The sequence below is a fragment of the Ovis aries genome, chromosome 4, assembly GCF_016772045.2.
Source record: "Ovis aries strain OAR_USU_Benz2616 breed Rambouillet chromosome 4, ARS-UI_Ramb_v3.0, whole genome shotgun sequence".
In the NCBI taxonomy this organism is placed as follows: Eukaryota; Metazoa; Chordata; class Mammalia; order Artiodactyla; family Bovidae; genus Ovis; species Ovis aries.
This window is the reverse complement of record NC_056057.1, coordinates 774,603-788,565: the sequence shown is the minus strand read 5'-3', so window position 1 is coordinate 788,565 and position 13,963 is coordinate 774,603. Positions and strand designations below refer to the sequence as shown.

Below are 13,963 nucleotides of genomic sequence, written 5' to 3'. Positions count from 1 at the left end.
ACAGAGTTTGAATGATTGTCATGGACAAAGCAATATGGATGCAGGAGTCACATTCCTCTCAGTCCCAGGTTATTTACTTCCACATTTATTTCCATTTCTCAAATGGGAGATTAGGTTTTGCAAAGAAAAGGAAGAGAAAATAACCAAACCAAATTAACTTTCCTTTCCTTTCCTTTTGGGTAAAGGGAAAAGATACACAAAACTGTGAATCATCAGTTGGGAGTCAATATTACAGGTTATTACAATATATTGGATATAACTGCCTGTGCTATAGTGAATTCTTATTGCTTCTCAGTTTTACATGTAGTAGTTTGTATCCATTAACCCCATACTCCTAATTTGTCCTTCCTCCCCTTTCTCTCCCCTTTGATAATCATGTTTTTTTTTTCTACTTTTGTGAGTCTGCTTGTGTTTTGTATATGATTCATTTGTATTGTTTTTCAGATTTCACATGTAAGTGATATCATATTGTATTTGTCTTTGACTTATTTCATTAAGCATAATACTCTCTAGGACTATCGATGTTGTTGTAAAAGGCAATATTTCATTCTTTCAAAATTATTATCAATCTGGAAAATTTTCAGTAATCGGCACTTCAATTTTTGTTTTTCTCATTGTTATCCAAACCCTAGAGTTTAAGAAACATTGGTTTTTCACTTTTATTTTACTTCACTGATAATGAATGTTAATGTCTTTTTGATATTCTCTATCTTCTTGTCTTTCTAATTCTGTGTTCTGGTAATTTGTTAATAACTGCAATTCTATTTACTGTTTCTTTCTTAAGATAAGATAAATTTCTCAAGATATTTACTGTTTCTTTCATTTTTATCCATCAAATTTCAAATTAAAATATTATTTTTTATTTTGTTTTTTAAATATCCTGGACAATTTTGAGATTCATATATCATGTTTTGAAAATTATTATTTTTATATAATAAATATTTTTACATTATATTTTTGCCTGATGACCTCAGTAAACGAAGTCATTGTGTGACATACTCTGCAATATCCATTTTCAATATAATTTTCCCCTATATTCAAGATTACTTTTTTAATGTGGTCATAATCTTTCGGAAAAAAATAAATATTTTGTCTTTCAGTTTGATTTTGAATTCAAGAATGTTTATCTCATTTGTGCTGTAATAGAAGTTCCTAGAAAGTTGTAATTGTCTATATTTTGTGTTTGTGTACATATAAGTGTTTTTGTGTGCATTGCAAACCAGCATTAGCATTTGTTATTGTTCAGTTGCTCAATCATGTCCAACTCTTTGCAACCCCATGGACTGCTTCCTTGTCCTTCACTAACTCCTGGGGCTTGCTCAAACCCATGTCCATTGAGTCTGTGATGCCATACAATCATCTCATCCTCCATCGTCCCCTTATCTTCCTGCCTTCAATCTTTCCCAGCATCAAGGTCTTTTCCAATGAGCTGGCTCTTTGAAGCAGGTGGCCAAAGTATTGGAGCTTCCGTTTTAGCATCAGTCCTTCCAATGGATATTCAAGATTATTTTCCTTTAGGATTGACTGGTTTGACTCCTTGCAGTCCAAGAATCTCTCATGTTCTCCAACACCACAGTTTGAAGGCATCAATACATGACACTCAGCCTTCTATACTGTCCAGCTCTCACATCCATACATGACTACTGGAAAACCAAAGCTCTGAACATACAGACCTTTCCTGGCAATGAAATGTCTCTGCTTTTTAATACAGTATAGATTTGTCATTGCTTTTCTTTCAGGGAGCAAGCGTCTTTTAATTTCATGGCTACAGTCACTATACACAGTGATTTTGGAGACCAAGAAAACAAAGTCTGTTACAATTTCCATTGTTTCCTCATTTATTTGCCATGAAATGATAGGACTGGATGCCATGATCTTTTTTGTGTGTTGAGTTTTGAGCCAGCTTTTTCACTCTCCTCTCTCAGCTTTATCAAGGGGCTCTTTAATTCCTCTTCGCTTTCTGCTTTACCCGCTTATACCTTCTTTACCTGAAACTACTGCCCCTATTTAAAGGCCACTGAAATACATTTTTCTTTTTACTCAGAATCTAAGTAAATAATTTTCCAGCCTTACTTATGGTAAGCAACTCCATATCCTCTAGTAAATATCTTATTTGTAAATATTTCCCAGTGATGATTACCTAAATATTAATCTTGTAAACATTCCCTTACACTCCATTCTGGGACAGAGAAGGCAATGGCACCCCACTCCAGTACTCTTGCCTGGGAAATCCCATGGGTGGAGGAGCCTGGTAGGCTACAGTCCGTGGGGTCGCTGGGAGTCAGACAAGACTGAGCAACTTCACTTTCACTCTTCACTTTCATGCATTGGAGAAGGAAATGGCAACCCACTCCAGTGTTCTTGCCTGGAGAATCCCAGGGACGGAGGAGCCTGGTGGGCTGCCGTCTATGGGGTCGCACAGAGCCGGACACGACTGACGTGACTTAGCAGCAGTAGCAGCCATTCTGGGAATTTTTCCTAAGTCCCATTGTACAAAGCACCTTTCTAACAGTCTTATTCTTTGTATCTGTGATTGACAGCTTGATTGGCATTGGTTAATATACCCCAGACCTCAGTGATGAATTCTAAAAGTGTCAGAAGTTTCACAAATTTCTAAACCTTTTATTGCATCCACCCTAATGTCTTTCTAGTGACATTTTAAAATTTAATATATTTTAGTTTATGTCAGTAATATATTAGCAAAGATTATTAATACAAGGGTACACCACTATCTTAAAATTTTAAGTATTAAAATTTACAATATAAAACATTAAAAAGAAACAACAGAAGACATATATACACCAAAAGACATTCCAAAATGTTAAAAGCAGTACTACTCTTAATAGCTCTAAGTGAGAAATTATCCAAATGCCTAGCACCAAAAGAATGGATAAATTAATGGTCACATATTCATGCAATGAGATGCTGTAGATCAATGAAAGCAATCAGAGAAGTCAATACATAATGAATGTGTATTACAAACACAATAATAGAAAAATGGACACAGGAGTATGATCTTTATTGCTATCTTTCTAGAGAATACAAAAATAGATATAAATTGATTTTAAAGATAAAGATAGTGATTTTGTGGGGAAATTGTGACTATACAGGGATATGAAGTGGAGTTCTGGTATACTGATAATTTCTGACTCAATCTGGCTGCTGATTACATGGTGTTGCTTAGTTTTTGACTGTTCATGAACTATACATGAGTGGCATGCATATATAGCCGAATAAACGTTTGAAAATGGAAGGTAATATCTTATTCAGTTTCTCAGCATTTTAAGGCATAAAATGTGCATGATTTATTTTACCTTTTTTCAATAGGATGCTAAATATGTAACTTTTTGTTTTTATCACATGGTCTGGCTATTTTGCATAAACATAATCCTTAATTGTTAAGACAGATGAAGGAGGGTAAGAATAAGAATAATGCTGAAAATTATGTAAGGTGTCAGTGTAGAAACATAGAACAACAGACAGGATATGCTCCCCCCCCCCCCTTATCTCTTCAAGCAGAGGTGATGAAAATGGATGTTATTCCCAGTCGTGGTCTCACGGAACCTCCTCATGAAACGCAGAAAAGCTTCAGAAAAGTTACTTTCTTTCCAGAAGTACATGACGACACCAAACTTTCCTCAAGGCATTCTTCATCTCTGTGTTTTATCTTCTGGGAAAGTTGTGGCTGGTCTGATGTAAATGAATGACGCAGGTGCGAACAAACAGGACTACAACTGTGATATGAGAACTGTGAGTAGAGAGACCTTTGCTGCGGCTTTCCACAGAATATGCTCTGATGACAAACAATATAAAAAGGTAAGACAGCATCAAGACAGCAAAGGTAACCAAAACAACTAGGCCTGAATTAGCAGTAACTAAGAAACCTATCATGCATGTATTCGAGCAGGCCAGTTTCAGCAAAGGATACACGTCAGAGAAGTAGTGATCTATCTCATTGGGGCCACAGAAGGGTAAGAAGATGGTGAGAAGAAACTGACTGGCAGAGTGTATAAATGCCCCCAGTACAGCAGGCAATGATGGCATTACACCTCTGCCTGCTCATGACGACGGTGTAGTGCAGTGGCTTGCAGATGGCCACGGAATGGTCATAGGCCATCCCTGTGAGGATAAAGATCTCAATGCCTCCAAAGAAATGCATGGTAAAGAGCTGTGCCATGTAGTTCCTACAGGAAATGGTCTTCCTTTCTGCCAGTAAGTCAGTTATTAGCTTGGGTATCACAATAGATGTGTAGCTAAGGTCACAGAGTGAGAGGTAATTAAGGAAGAAATACATGGGCTGCTCAGTGAGCTGACTGCTGGTGCTAGAAATCATGATGAGTGCATTTCCTATCCAAATAGCAAGGGAGCAAAATAAAAATAAGATGAAGGATTTCAGTGTTCTTGTTTCTGGAAAGTCCCAAGAGAATACATACAGTGACATTATTGCATTTTTCCATGGTTAGTGTAGTTGGAACACATAAATCACCTGAAATGATATAATTCATAAACCAATATTTAGAAATGGTTATTGAGAAGAGTAATGATCCTATGATTTGAAAGGCACTAATTATTAATAGGTTTAGTAGGACTCATTTAAGTGTCTCTGAATAAAAATCAGGTACTCAAGATACTCTCTTCTAAGAATCTGCATTAATATGTACTGACTGATTTCTGTTAGTTTTTCCAGCAAATTGTGATCAGCATCTGTGTTAGTCAACATGAACGTCTTTTATCAATCCACAATAGAGTTTTGAATGCTTCTGAAAAGATGGCAGTGGTTGGTTAACAATGTACTCCATCAAAAACTTTTATAATAGTAAATAAGAAAAATAAACTAGGATAAATTCTTTTCAGATGTCTTCATGGTGTCTGCATTTTCATACTATGTATTTTCATAGTCAATCTCATACTTGGTTTCCTGATCAATTTCTGTTTAGATGTCTGGTTCAATTCTCCCTATGATTGATTAAGTTAATATTGTTACCTACATGGTGAATAATTGCATTCTAAAAGAGATATAATTTTAAAATAAATAAAATTTGTTTTCATAGCAGAATTTTAAAAGCTTCTGCTATATTAAAATTAAACTAATTTTAGGAATTTGTTTCAAGACAAATGTATTGAGAAGTAGCTTCTGATCAGTCCCCAAATCAGACCATGGTATATTAGCCAGTAAGTAGAAAGGCTGTTCATTTCAATTTGAATAAAATAATAATGTTGAATATACTACTAGCTTGAAGAATTCACTATATACTTCAAAGATGTCCTTTATCATGACTAAAACATATTAAAGCATTTGCATAATTTTAAATCTCTATCTAAAGGAAAATTAGGAATAATCTCAGAAAAGCCAATTCATAAATATGCATTTACTAGGAGTCTACTAAAAATTTTCCTTGAAGGTTAGCTCTCTTTTTATCCAGAAGGATATAGCTATGCTTATTTCTTACCTGGTATTCTTCCTTGATTCATCTTCCTCATTGACATAGAACTACTATGATTAACTTCACATATTTGAATATCTTTAAAAATAATGATCACAATCTAATCATTCATTATATTTTGGGGGTATCCCTCGTTATATGTCTTAACTAAGCCACTAAATTCAGACATAAATTTTGCAAGGTAGTTAATATATTTAATCTTTTTCTTTTTTAAAACCTAAGAAAAATATTCTTTAGAATTCAGATTGACTCTGGGACAATTTTGATCACGGGTGAGAACATTTTTTTTTTTAATGCATAAAATAGTATACACATGACAGGAAGATTGTGTTAAAATAAATGTACACAAAAAATAATGTTCAAGGGTTAACTAATTTGTATATAATAACATATATAGTATGTAGCAAACTAGGGTTTATAGCTTAACTTTTCTGACTCCATTGCCGTTTTACAACATTTCAAAAAGGACAAAAAAAAAAAAAAAGCAACAAGATAGATTTAACATTATCCCCACTTCACACAACTCTGAAGTTTGCATAGATTTCTGAAACCTTCTAGATGAAACTATGATACCTCCTGATACCACTGTTCCATTCTAGTCGCAAAAACTTAAATTTTAAAAAATGTGTAAGTGGAAACACAGAACATAGTTAGGCTAAAGTCTCTACGAGAAACCACAAACCAAATCAACTCCAAATTGTCATAAATAAGACACTACTTCTGTAGGAAGCAATTTCATATTCTTTCAAGTGTGAGCACTAACCGTGCATCTCAACTCTTAGCCATGTAAAATAATAGGCAGGAGATATGTTTTAAGGAGCATGTCCTAACACTGCCACTTCTTATATCTATGAACTTGAAAACTCCTGGCTCTGTGAAATGAAGAAATTAGCTTCATTGTTCTAATAGTCCTTTCCACTATTACATCTATTTCAGAATAAAAATTAGCTGAATATTGCTTAATGTTTTACTGACCTTCTCCCTTGAGTTATAACAATGTGTCCTTTTTTTATATATGCAGTCATCCTGCAGTATTATTTTATGACTTTGATCTTATTTTTCCAGAATCTGTTATTCCACCCCCAGTTTACTCTCAGATCCTCCTTGAATTTCCTGGTCCCTTAATGAAAAAATTTCTTAGTCTATAGATTTCACAATAAAGCCTATTTTAAAACCAGCAGCTAATTAATATTTTCTTAACCCAGTAGTTTAAAATATATTGCAAGAAATATCACATATTTACAGAAGCTCCTGGCAAGGAAAAAAAAACATAATTTACTCGCATATTTTCCTCTGCACTTATCTTGACTCTATTCTTCTTGTATAGTTTCTGTCCTGTCTTCATTGAAATGATAGTCATCCTTTAACTGCTCAAGTGATTTCCTTTCAAGTTTCTAACTTGAATGCTACTGCTGAGTTTCACTTTCTAATTTTCCCCGATCTGTAAATAAATAGTACAAAGTTTACATAATTTTAGTAACTTCTGTTCCCTATAGCACCATCAAATCAAATAAATGATGGGGATTTATCTCACAGAAAAAATCTTGAGGGTAAGAAGAGTATTCTGTTATCCAAAACTAGTCAAATAGAGATTTATAGACTCTGTGTTTATGCTACCACATCATTCCTGAGGGGTTTAGACACAAAACTCTGTAAAATTTTAAGTAAACTTTATATCCTAAAGGTACATATATTTCTTCCCTAAAGGTTGCTTACTTAGTTCAAGTTAATTGTGTATATTGAGTTTCCCAGGTGGCTCAGTGGTAAAGAATCCACCTGCCAATGCAGGAGATGTGGGTTTAATCTCTGGGTCAGGAAGATCCCCTGGAGAAGGAAATGGCAACCCACTCCAGTATTCTTGCCTGGAAATCCCATGGAAAGAGGTGCTTAACAGGCTACAGTCCAGGGGGTCGCAAAGATTCAGACGTGGCTTAGCGACTAAACAGCAACAATAATTATGTGTATGTTCCCAAATAATCCACTCACCAATGTCCTTTTAGATCTAAGTTATCAGAGCAACTCTAGAAGTGGACTATAAGTGCCCTGCAAAAGAGGTAAACCTGCAGCATGTTAGAATCCCTTAATGACTGAGATCTGCTATGTATGCAATTTGAGTTTCTTTTCTCCTTGCTAATATATGAAGAAACCTGTAGTCAGTCCTTCTGTTAAGAAATAATTTTCATCCATCCTCATGTAGTGTTTTCATGTTTGTCTTCAAGGGGGCAAAAATGAATGTTCTTTAATGTACGTCCAATGAAGATAAATTTTTCTGGAAAATTACAGATATATAGAACTTTCTTTCATATTTTTCTAGGTTTACAAAAAACTTATTAAACTAATTTATCAACAGTGGAGTCGAGCATTGTGTAATTTTGCTCTCACAATTTTTCAACAGCTTTTCCTCTTTTTATCTCTATAAAAAACTAATGCTTGCTTCTGCTCTGCTCTGTGAGCCTCATTAATAATAGCAAATATTTACTATCTGTAAGGTATGGGCCAACTGATGAGGTTTAGCTTATTAATCTTTGTATCAACGATAACTCAGCTCCATTGCACAGAAGAAGAAACTAGGGTGTAGAAAAATATGTTAAGAAGTGATCCTCAAGAGATAGAAGTTACGATAGTCTTTGATAATGAATATAGAAAGCACTAAACCTAACTTTCCTCCTTCTTTTTTTTTTCATTATAGTATTCATTTTAATATAGTAGTGACTTAATGACTATAATCCAGATGGTTTTTAGGCATGTAACCCTGGTCACATCATCTCAAAATTCAACAAAATTAACTACATTTTCAATTCAATTTTTTGTAAGTAGAATTGGTGTTTGATTAGTAGCTATTTTTAATCCAGAAGTCCTATTTATGTCCCTTTATAAAACAGTACTGGTGGAATAATTAATCTGTGAAATAATTTCTTGTTCTCTTATTCCACATATAGCTCATCTAGCTGTCCCTCCCCCTACCTTTGTTGTTGTTGTTGTTAAGATGCGGAGAAGGCAATGGCAACCCACTCCCGTACTCTTGCCTGGAAAATCCCATGGATGGAGGAGCCTGGTGGGCTGCAATCCATGGGATCGCTAAGAGTCGGACACGACTGAGTGACTTCACTTTCACGCATTGGAGAAGGAAATGGCAACCCACTCCAGTATTCTTGCCTGGAGAATCCGAGGGATGGGGGAGCTTGGTGGGCTGCCATCTATAGGGTCGCAGAGTCGGACACGATTCAAGCGACTTAGCAGCAGCAGCAGCAGCAGTTGTTAAGATGTGGTTAGAATGTTTAACACTAAGCTCTTCTTACAGCATTTTTCACCATTACATCCCTCAGCATATAGATTAAGAGATTGAACATAGGAGCAATAATGATGTAGAGAGAGAAGAATACTAAATGAAACATGGTATGCTGGACTGAATTTTGGAATATAAAGAAAATGTAAATGTAATTGCCACATCAAAGAGATATATGAGTCCCATTCTTACTGCAGCATTATTCACAATAAACACTACCTAAGTGTCCACTGTCAAATGAATGGATAAAGAAAATGTGATATATGCATGTATATGTATATGAATATACAAAGGAAGGAAGTCTTACCATTTTAATAACATAGATGGAACTTGAGAGCATTATAATAAAAGAAGTAAAACAGACACAGAAAGACAAATACCATATAATCATACTTACATGTGAAATCTTAAAAAAAAAAAAAAGAAAGCAAACAAACTTGAATTCATACATTCAGAGAATAGATTGCTGGTTGCCAGATATGAGTGGAAGAGGCTTGACAAAATGGGTGAAGAGAGTCAAAAGGTCCAAAGTTGCAGTTGTCAAATTTATTTTTTAAATAGATAAATCCTTCCTGGATCTGTGATGTAGAGTATGATGGTTCTAGTTAATACTACTGTAGTTTACGTTTGAAAGTTGCTAAGAAAGTAAATATTGAACATTCTTATCACAAGAAAAACTTGAAAATTTGTGGAGTGATGCATGCCAATGGCTTATTTTGGTGATCACTTAAATACATATATATACATAATTTTATGCACTAAAAATTAACTATGTAATTATATGTCAATATGCTTAAATTTGAAAAATTCTGTCAACCTATTACTCCTGACAGCCACTACAAGAAGTACTAAATAATCTCTGTGAAATATTTAGGTAAAGTCTCAAGTTTCATTTAGTGTAATTTGTGTTTAGTGCTAGGTCAATACTGTTTCAAATAAGAGTTTTGATCACTAATAATGCTCTATAAATAGAAATTCATACTATTAAGGGAAATATGATAATGAAAACAAATAATTACCTTTTAAAGATGCCAACAAAGGTCCATCTAGTCAAGGCTATGGTTTTTCCAGTAGTCACGTATGGATGTGAGTGTTGGACTATAAAGAAAATTGAGCACTGAAGAATTGATGCTTTTGAACTGTGGTGTTGGAGAAGACTCTTAAGAGTCTCTTGGACTGCAAAGAGATCCAACCAGTCCATCCTAAATGAAATCAATCCTGAATATTCATTGGAAGGACTGGTGCTGAAGCTGCAACTCCAATACTTTGGCCACCTGATGTGAAGAACTGACTCATTTGAAAAGACCCTGATGCTGGGAAAGATTTGGGCAGGAGGAGAAGGGGATGACAGAGGATGAAATGGTTGGATGGCATCACCAACTCAATGGATATGGGTTTGAGTATACTCCGGGAGTTGGTGATGGACAGGGAGGCCTGGAGTGCTGCAGTCCATGGGGTCGCAAAGAGTCTGACATGACTGAGGGTCTGAACTGAACTGAACTGAGAGTCCTTAGAAAAGAATCTATTAATTAACTCAACTTCTATTTCACTTTTAGTGACAGTTTTGTTTTGTTCTGTTCGGCTAAGTAAGCATCATAAAATGTGACTAAAATTTGGTGATATTTTAAAAAACAATAACACAATTTCCCTAGTGTTACAGTGGATAGGAATCTGCCTGCTAAGGCAGGGTATCTGGGTTTGATCCTTGGTCTGGAAAGATTTCACATGCTACAGAGCAACCAAAGTCCCTGTTCTATGACTATGGAGCCCACGAGTCCCAGAGCTAGTGCTAAGTAGCAAGAGAAGTGACCACAATCAGCAGCCTGTGCACCCCAGCAAAGAGTAGCCATACTTACCACAACTGGAGAAAGCCAGGGTGCAGCAGTGAAGACCCAGGGCAGCAAAGTAAATAAAACATTGAAAATTTAAAAATATAGTAATGACAACAATAACACTTTCCTTAACATTCTTGGATTTGATATTGTTTATTTTTCTCTAGTTGTTGTTGCTGGCCACACTGCCACTTTCAGGAATCTTTGTTCTCTGACCAATGATTCAACCCAGGGACCCGTCAGTGAAAATGCTGAGCATTAACCACTGGACTGCCAGTTTTGCCATTGTTTAATCACTAAGGCACGTTGGACTCTGTAAGCCCATGTAGCCCGCTAGGCTCCTCTTTCCATGAAATTTCCTAGGTAAGATTACTGGAGTGGGTTGCCATTTCCTTCTCTAGGGGTTCTTCCCAACCAATCCAGAGACTGCATCTGCATCTTCTGCTTTGGTAGGTGGATTCTTTACCAGTGATCCACTAGAGATTTCCCAAATCTGGAGATAATTTGATTCTTTATTAGGAATTTTTAGGATGGTAAGTTGTGCAGTTCCTCTCTGCTTTAAAAACAATACTTAATTTTACCTTTGTTATCATTTTTTCTATCCTTTATCATTCCTTGTGGGCTTCCCAGGTGCTGCCAGTGGTAAAGAACCCACTTATCAATGCAGGAGATGTAAGAGACACAAGTTGAACCCTGAGTTGGTAAGTCCCCTGGAGGAGGGCATGGCAACCCATTCTACTGTTCTTGCCTGGAGAATCCCATGGACAGAGGAGCCTTGTGGGCTATAGCCTATAGGGTCGCAAAGAGTCAGACACAACTGAAGCAACTTAACACACACACACATACTTCCTTATATAGCATCTTTAGAATGATTGTGACTCTTGGAATTTCTAATTTTTATACAATTTTAAAGGTTACTTTCATTTACAAAGTCATGGCTATATTCTCTGTGTTTTACAACACATCCTTTAACCTATCTTGAATCCAACAGTTTAGACATATCATTCCTCCACCTCTATTTTGCCATTCCCTCAATGGTAACTATTAGTTTTTTCTCTATATCTGTGAGTCTTCTTTTTTTATGCTATATTCACTAGTTTGTCATAGCTTTTAGATTTCACATTTTTTTTTAGTTTTTTATTTTTTTAATTTTAAAATCTTTAACTCTTACATGTGTTCCCAAACATGAACCCCCCTCCCACCTCCCTCCCCATAACATCTCTGTGGGTCATCCCCATGCACCAGCCCCAAGCATGCTATATCCTGCGTCAGACATAGACTGGCGATTCGATTCTTACATGATAGTATACATGTTAGAATGCCATTCTCCCAAATCATCCCACCCTCTCCCTCTCCCTCTGAGTCCAAAAGTCCACTATACACAGCTGTGTCTTTTTTCCTGTCTTGCATACAGGGTCGTCATTGCCATCTTTCTAAATTCCATATATATGTGTTAGTATACTGTATTGGTGTTTTTCTTTCTGGCTTACTTCACTCTGTATAATCGGCTCCAGTTTCATCCACCTCATCAGAACTGATTCAAATGAATTCTTTTTAATGGCTGAGTAATACTCCATTGTGTATATGTACCACAGCTTTCTTATCCATTCATCTGCTGATGGACATCTAGGTTGTTTCCATGTCCTGGCTATTATAAACAGTGCTGTGATGAACATTGGGGTAACATGTGTCTCTTTCAATTCTGGTTTCCTTGGTGTGTATGCCCAGAAGTGGGATTGCTGGGTCATAAGGTAGTTCTATTTGCAATTTTTAAGGAATATCCATACTGTTCTCCATAGTGTTTGTACTAGTTTGCATTCCCACCAACAGTGTAGGAGGGTTCCCTTTTCTCCACACCCTCTCCAGCATTTATTGCTTGCAGATTTTTGGATCGCAGCCATTCTGACTGGTGTGAGTGGTACCTCATTGTGGTTTTGATTTGCATTTCTCTGATAATGAGTGATGTTGAGCATCTTTTCATGTGTTTGTTAGCCATCCATATGTCTTCTTTGGAGAAATGTCTATTTAGTTCTTTGGCCCATTTTTTGATTGGGTCGTTTATTTTTCTGGAATTGAGCTGCAGAAGTTGCTTGAATATTTTTGAGATTAGTTGTTTGTCAGTTGCTTCATTTGCTATTATTTTCTCCCATTCAGAAGGCTGTCTTTTCACCTTGCTTATATTTTCCTTTGTTGTGCAGAAGCTTTTAATTTTAATTAGATCCCATTTGTTTATTTTTGCTTTTATTTCCAGAATTCTGGGAGGTGGATCATAGAGGATCCTGCTGTGATTTATGTCTGAGAGTGTTTTGCCTATGTTCTCCTCTAGGAGTTTTAAACTTTCTGGTCTTACATTTAGATCTTTAATCCATTTTGAGTTTATTTTTGTGTGCAGTGTTAGAAAGTGATCTAGTTTCATTCTTTTACAAGTGGTTGACCAGTTTTCCCAGCACCACTTGTTAAAGAGATTGTCTTTACTCCATTGTATATTCTTGCCTCCTTTGTCAAAGATAAGGTGTCCATATGTGTATGGATTTTTCTCTGGGCTTCCTATTTTGTTCCATTGATCTATATGTCTGTCTTTGTGCCAGTACCATACTGTTTTGATGACCATGGCTTTGTAGTAGAGCCTGAAGTCAGGCAAGTTGATTCCTCCAGTTCCATTCTTCTTTCTCAAGATCGCTTTGGCAATTTGAGGTTTTTTGTATTTCCATACAAATCTTGAAATTATTTGTTCTAGTTCTGTGAAAAATATGGCTGGTAGCTTGATAGGGATTACATTGAATTTGTAAATTGCTTTGGGTAGTATACTCATTTTCACTATATTGATTCTTCCGATCCATGAACATGGTATATTTCTCCATCTATTCGTGTCCTCTTTGATTTCTTTCATCAGTGTTTTATAGTTTTCTATATATAGGTCTTTAGTTTCTAAATAAAAACCATATGATTATCTCAATAGATGCAGAGAAGGCCTTTGACAAAATTCAACATCCATTTATGATAAAAACTCTCCAGAAAGCAGGAATAGAAGGAACATACCTTAACATAATAAAAGCTATATATGACAAACCCACAGCAAACATTATCCTCAATGGTGAAAAATTGAAAGCATTTCTCCTAAAGTCAGGAACAAGACAAGGGTGTCCACCGCTACTATTCAACATAGTTCTGGAAGTTTTGGCCACAGCAATCAGAGCAGAAAAAGAAATAAAAGGAATCCAAATTGGAAACGAAGTAGTAAAACTCTCACTGTTTGCAGATGACATGATCCTCTACATGGAAAACCCTAAAGACTCCACCAGAAAATTACTAGAGCTCATCAATGAATATAGTAAAGTTGCAGGATATAAAATCAACACACAGAAATCCCTTGCATTCCTATACACTAATAATGAGAAAGT

The 13,963-nt window shown here is 35.8% G+C and overlaps 1 pseudogene; it reads right to left on the bottom strand.

Moving 5' to 3' along the window:
• Positions 1–3,597: 3,597 nt before the first annotated feature.
• On the bottom strand, positions 3,598–4,457 carry LOC106991105 (olfactory receptor 4P4-like; annotated as a pseudogene).
• Between the last annotated feature and the right edge of the window lie 9,506 nt (positions 4,458–13,963).